The sequence below is a fragment of the Ipomoea triloba genome, chromosome 14 (genome assembly GCF_003576645.1).
Source record: "Ipomoea triloba cultivar NCNSP0323 chromosome 14, ASM357664v1".
Classification (NCBI taxonomy): domain Eukaryota; kingdom Viridiplantae; phylum Streptophyta; class Magnoliopsida; order Solanales; family Convolvulaceae; genus Ipomoea; species Ipomoea triloba.
In genome coordinates, this window is record NC_044929.1 from 17,167,389 (window position 1) to 17,173,388 (window position 6,000).

Consider the following 6,000-nt stretch of genomic DNA (forward strand, 5'->3'; position numbering starts at 1 on the left):
AGCGCCAAACTGAAAATCGTGCCGGCGGCGTGCTCCTGCGACTCCTCGAACCAGTCTTTAGTGCGACTTCAAGTAGTTAGGAACAGACAGACTCGATCTCAGAACTGTTCTTGTTCTTCTTCTTCATTGCCCCTGCTGGTCGAAATTGTTCACGAAGAATCGTACAAGTTGCGAAGCTTTAACAATTACACTCTGACATCTCATCTTCCAACTCCTTTTCACCGTATAATTTCGCCGGTGGTAACGGTCATGCTCTGATCATGCTTCTCTCTCTTCAACATACATTAATGTGGTTCTGTCTCCATATATCTGTGTATATATATATATGTGTGTGTGTGTATATGCACACATTTATTTATCCATACTTCCGTTTGCCCTGTTTCTATAACCTGCTTGTGCTGGATTGTTTGAGTTAGTTTATGGGGAATTGGGGTAATGAAGTGGGGAATAAATTGCGTGGGATTGTTTCCGTCCGACTGCGATTCTCAACCCTAAGAGGCGACCATTGTTTCCGTCCGAAGCTAATAATGGTTTATATTATTTCCGGCCAGCAGGGGGCAATGATGAAGAAGAAAGTGACATGAAATGACTTATTTGCCCTCATAATTTAATAATTAAAAATGATTTATGATTTTCCGGTCAAATTTGACCGGTGATTTGGCCGGGAAGACCAAATCTGTTAAAAAAAGCATAGTTAATGGACTAATTTGTTATTTTTTAAAGTCAAGTGTTGCAATTAACCAGAGTCCTATAGTCATAGGACCAAAAGTGCAATTCACTCCAACAGGTAGCCTATAAAATGACTTTAAAAGACATTAGTTTATTATTATTTTTATTTAATATATATCCTTAAATTACTTATAGCACGCTTGGTTTGCGAAATAGGCTAGAATAGAGTAAATAACATTTCCGAGAATAGGCCTATTCCTTTGTTTGTTAATAGTTTTTATTCCCCATAATAATATTTTTGCGAATGAGTTTTTCCCCTTGCAAAGGGAATAACTATTCATGTACCTTTGTTATTAAGTTATTCTTGAGTTCTAAGGAATAGCCTATATTTTTATTTCGTATTTTACTTTAAATTAACCTAAAATTTGTTTACGCTATATTTCTCCCTATCACAACATGTACTTCTCATCACTCTTCGATCACAGAACGCTACTTGCATATGTTGCAGGTTCAAACTCTTTTTCAAGTTTCAAATGGTATATTTTTCTAAACTTTATTTAGGATTCTTAGAATTTTATTTATTCACATTCTCGGGAATTGGCCTGGTCTGGTCTAAAGCCTTTTTAAAATCATGTTTAATATGTAGGCCATTAATAAGGCTTAAAAGTAAGTCTTGCATTAAGCCTACTTAAAGCCTACATGTTGGTCTTTGTAAAAACTTTAATAAGTATTTCTAAATAATTTAAGAAATATACCTAATACAAAACTAATATATAACTGCATAAGCATATCACCACAATGCAAGCATAATATCATTAAAACATAAAATAAAATAAAACAAGTCAAGACTTCATCATGCTCGTTAACTTGTTTAGGAATAAATTCAATTGTATTATTGCTTGTCATCCAATATAATTTTATAAATAGTTAACAATCAACTCACATAATTAAGTCGCGACACTTCATTAAATATTATAATAGTAATAATAATTAATAAACAATAAAATAATAAAAACACTTATAGCAGGGTTAGCGTGCATCAATGTTTATAGTTATTGAATCAAAATTTAGAATGGAATTTTGGAGGTAAAGGGTTAGGGCTTGGTAATTATATATAGAGTTAATACCTAATTCGGTACCTCGACTATTAGGATTTCACCACTTTGGTCCTCCAATATCAAAGTTGCTCAATTTAGTCCCTAACTATGTGATTTTTACCTAAAATAGTCCATCGACTAGTAGGATTTCACCACTTTGGTCCTCGACTATAAAAGTTTCTCAATTTAGTCTTTAACTATACAATTTTTACCTAAAATGGTCCCTCGACTATTAGGATTTCATCGCTTTGGTCCTCGACTACCAAAGTTACTCAATTTAGTCCCTAACTATGCAAGTGTAATTTTATTGTGGATTTAGAGACCTTTTTGCAGAGTCGAGGACCATAGTGGTAAATCCTAATAGTTGGGGACCAAAGTGGTGAAATCTTAATTGTTGACCAACCATTTTAAGTAAAAATTGCATAGTTATGGACTAAATTGAACAACTTTGGTAGTCAAGGATCAAAGTGGTGAAATCCTAATAGTCGATGGACCATTTTAGGTAAAAATTGCATGGTTGGGGACAAAATTAAGTTTGGAAGTTGAGGACCAAAGTGGTGAAATTCTATTAGTTCAGGGACCAAATTGAGTATTTTCTCTTATATATATATGTGTGTGTGTGTGTGTGTGTGTGTGTGTGTGTGGGTGCGCGCGCGCGCGTGTGCGTGCGCGTGTGTGTGTGTGTGTGTGTGTGTATGAATAAGTTTGGAAGTTAAGGACCAAAGTGGTTAAATTCTAATAGTCAAGGGACCAGTGTGAATAAGTTTGGAAGTTGAGGACCAAAGTGGTGAAATTCTAATAGTCGAGGGACCACTAACTTTATATATATATAGTAGAGTTCAAGTTTGACCGCGTCTTAACGTGTGAACAGTGCGACCTCACGACTATGTATACAGATATACACCACTCAGTGTTAGAAAATGCACCACATAAATATGCACTGTTAGGTACACATCACCAAAAAACACTCCACTAAGTATGGAAATATACACCACAAAGTGTTTCGAAATGCACAATTAGGGGCAGGAGAGTTATGGTGCATTATTTTGAGTGTGTGGTGTGTTTTTTGGTGTTTTTGTGTATTTTCATGTGGTGCGTTTTCTAACATTAAGTGGTGCATTTTATAACATTGAGTGGTGTGAACCGCACCGACCGCACGGGAATGCGCAGTCACATTTGAGCATATATATATATATATATATATATATATATATATATATATATACTTTCCTACAAATCACTAATACTACCAACTAGCTTGTTAAAACAACTAAAACAATTATTAGCTACTAACTAACAACTTATTGCCAAACATCTAAGGATGGGAATAGGCTAGACCCCTTTGTAGAGGCCTATGGCCTGGCTTGTTTGGTAAAAAGGTTAGGCATGGGCCTATTTCAAAGCCTATTAAACGAAATAGGACAGACCTATATATACTAGACCCGACCTACACACACACACACACACACACACACACACACACACACACACACACACACACATATATATATATATATATATATATATATATTACTGTATATATGTATATATATAAATAGACCAGGCCCGTAGGCTTGAAGGTCGGGCCTGATATATATAGGCCTAGCCTATTTAATTTAATAGGCCTTGAAATATGTCCAAGCCTAGCCTTTTTACTAAACAAGCTAGCCTGGCCTAATTAGGCCTTAATTAGGCCAAGCCATAGGGACTTACAAAGGGGTCTGGCTTATTTCATCCTTAGATGTTTGGTAATTAGTTGTTAGATGATAGCTAATAATTATTTTAGTTGTTTTGACAAGCTAGTTGGTAGTATCAGTGATATATGTAGGAAAGTATTCAATAAATTAGATGTTTACGGTCAATAGGTAACCTATAAAATGACTTTAAAGGACATTAGTATATTATTTTATTTATTGAATTATCCTTAAATTTCTTATAGCACGTTCAGTTTGCGGAATAGGCTGGAATGGAGTAACATTCCCGGGAATAGGCTTATTCCTTTGTTTGATAATGGTTTTTATTCCTTAGAATAATGTTTCTATGCATGTGAATGAGCTTTTTCCCGACCTTGCATGGGGAATAGTTATTCCTGCCCCATTGTTATTAAGTTATTCTTAAGTTCTAAGGAATAACATATATATTTTATTTCTTATTTTACTTGCAATTAACCTAAAATTTGTTTACGATATATTTCTCCCTATCACAACACTTTTCATCACTCTTTGATCATAGTACGCTACTTGCATATGTTTAAAGTTCAAACTCTTCTTCAAGTTTCAAAAGGTATATTTTTATAAACTTTATTTTAGGATTCTTATGTATTTTTCATATATTTTATGAGTGATTGTTGTTGTCCTTGGAGTGTGTGTGTTAATTTTATAATTTAATTTGCAATAATGACTTGATTGTGTTTAGTAACTCATACTCAAAGGAGAAAAATAATTCGTAGATGTGTTGCATGTGTGGTTGTATATGTGTGCTTTTGTGAGTTTAGTATTCATAATGATGAAGTCTACCTTGGCAATTTTGTGTTTTAAGAAACAATAATGAATGAAATCTTATATTATTAACGTTTTAGGGTCTAAAAAATACATGTAATGGACTGTGTATTCTAGTGATGAAAAATGCTTATCTCAACTTAGGATAAACATACATGCTTTTGTAAAGTGTTGGTCCCAAGGGGATGGGGTACAAGTCTAGAGGGGGGGGGGGGGAATAGACTTGTATAAGATTTTGCAAATCTTTTTCGACCTCTCGTGTGTATTGGACTTAGGATGTTTAGGTCCGATACCTCACAAGATGAAGACAAAGTTTTATGCGCAGCGGAAATGTTATCCCCTTTTTAATTAGCACGAGTTTGAGTTAGTTCGAGAGGTGTGATTATATGCAGTGCAGATCGAGAGATAGTTAGCGAGAGATAAAAACAGAAAGTAAATGCGAGAGAGATTTTTAAGTGGTTCGGCTGTAACCCCTCGGTTTTTACGGCATAGTTAAAATTCGAGAATAGCGATATAAATTTTTTTTTTTAAGCTATGACATTTAAGAGAAGACTATTCGGTGCTTGAAATAATTTTTTCTCCTAAGGATTTATTATCAGTAAGTTGCGAACTACGTATCGGTTACAAACCGAGAAAATTTTAAGGACGTAGATTCAATTCGGATTTTCCAGAATTAGGATTATTAAGTATCATGCGATTAGGCCCGAATTTTAATTGGTTCAAGAGAATTTCTAAGTGGACCGTAAGGGATAAATTGTCACAGACTCTGAACATAAATTTGGCGGAAGACCGGAAAATTCCCAAAATTGGCGTTTTGCGACGGGAATATTTTTACGATAATTTTGGTATTAGAATCTTCCCGAATTAAGTTATGATCCTCCGAACATTCATCTGATTTAAGCTTAAACTGGCCAATTAGACTAATGTCTTCATAAGGGATTAATAGGGTGTTGACATGTGGCAATCCAATCCTAGAACTAAGATTTCATCTTGATTGTAACATTAATGAGGTATGGTGGCTTGTACTTGGTTGCTTGATTTCCAAGAGTAAATCTAGCCTAATCACTCACATCATCCCACTCCCTCACTCCCATTCGAATTCACCCTAAGGAAAGGAAGAAAGAAAAGATTAGTCTAGCAAATGTGATCATCTCTCTCTTCTCTCCACTCCATTTTCGAAAATACACAAAGGTAGAAGAAGGAGGAAATTTTCTAAGTCTTGCCCTTGTGATCTAAAGCTCCCACTCACTTATTCCCAACTCAAGTGACCAAGTCTAGGATTTTTTTTGGAGAAGAATTCCAAAGGGAACACCCTCAACTTTACGGTTTAAAAATCTTCTACGGAGGTAAGGAATCCCTTAAGTTGGCTCAATCACTTGGATATAGACAATTGCTAGGAAATTATACGGTTAGGAATTTTTACGTGATGATTATGTGTTATGTTATGGATCTATAAATTGGCTTCAAAAAAATCCTTGCTTTGATTTTTGATAAATTTGTTATGCATGTTCATAGCTATTTTATGCATGTATATGTTGGATTTATGCCCATATAGGCTTATACTTGTGAAAATATTGAAGTAAAATCAAGTTAGTCTCTAGCAGTGACTTCCGTGAATTTCTGGGAAAAATCGGTAAGGTATGCAGTGACTTCCGTGAATTTCTGGGAAAAATCGGTAAGGTATTCAGTGACTTCCGTGAATTTCTGGGAAAAATCGGTAAGGTATTTTGATCCAA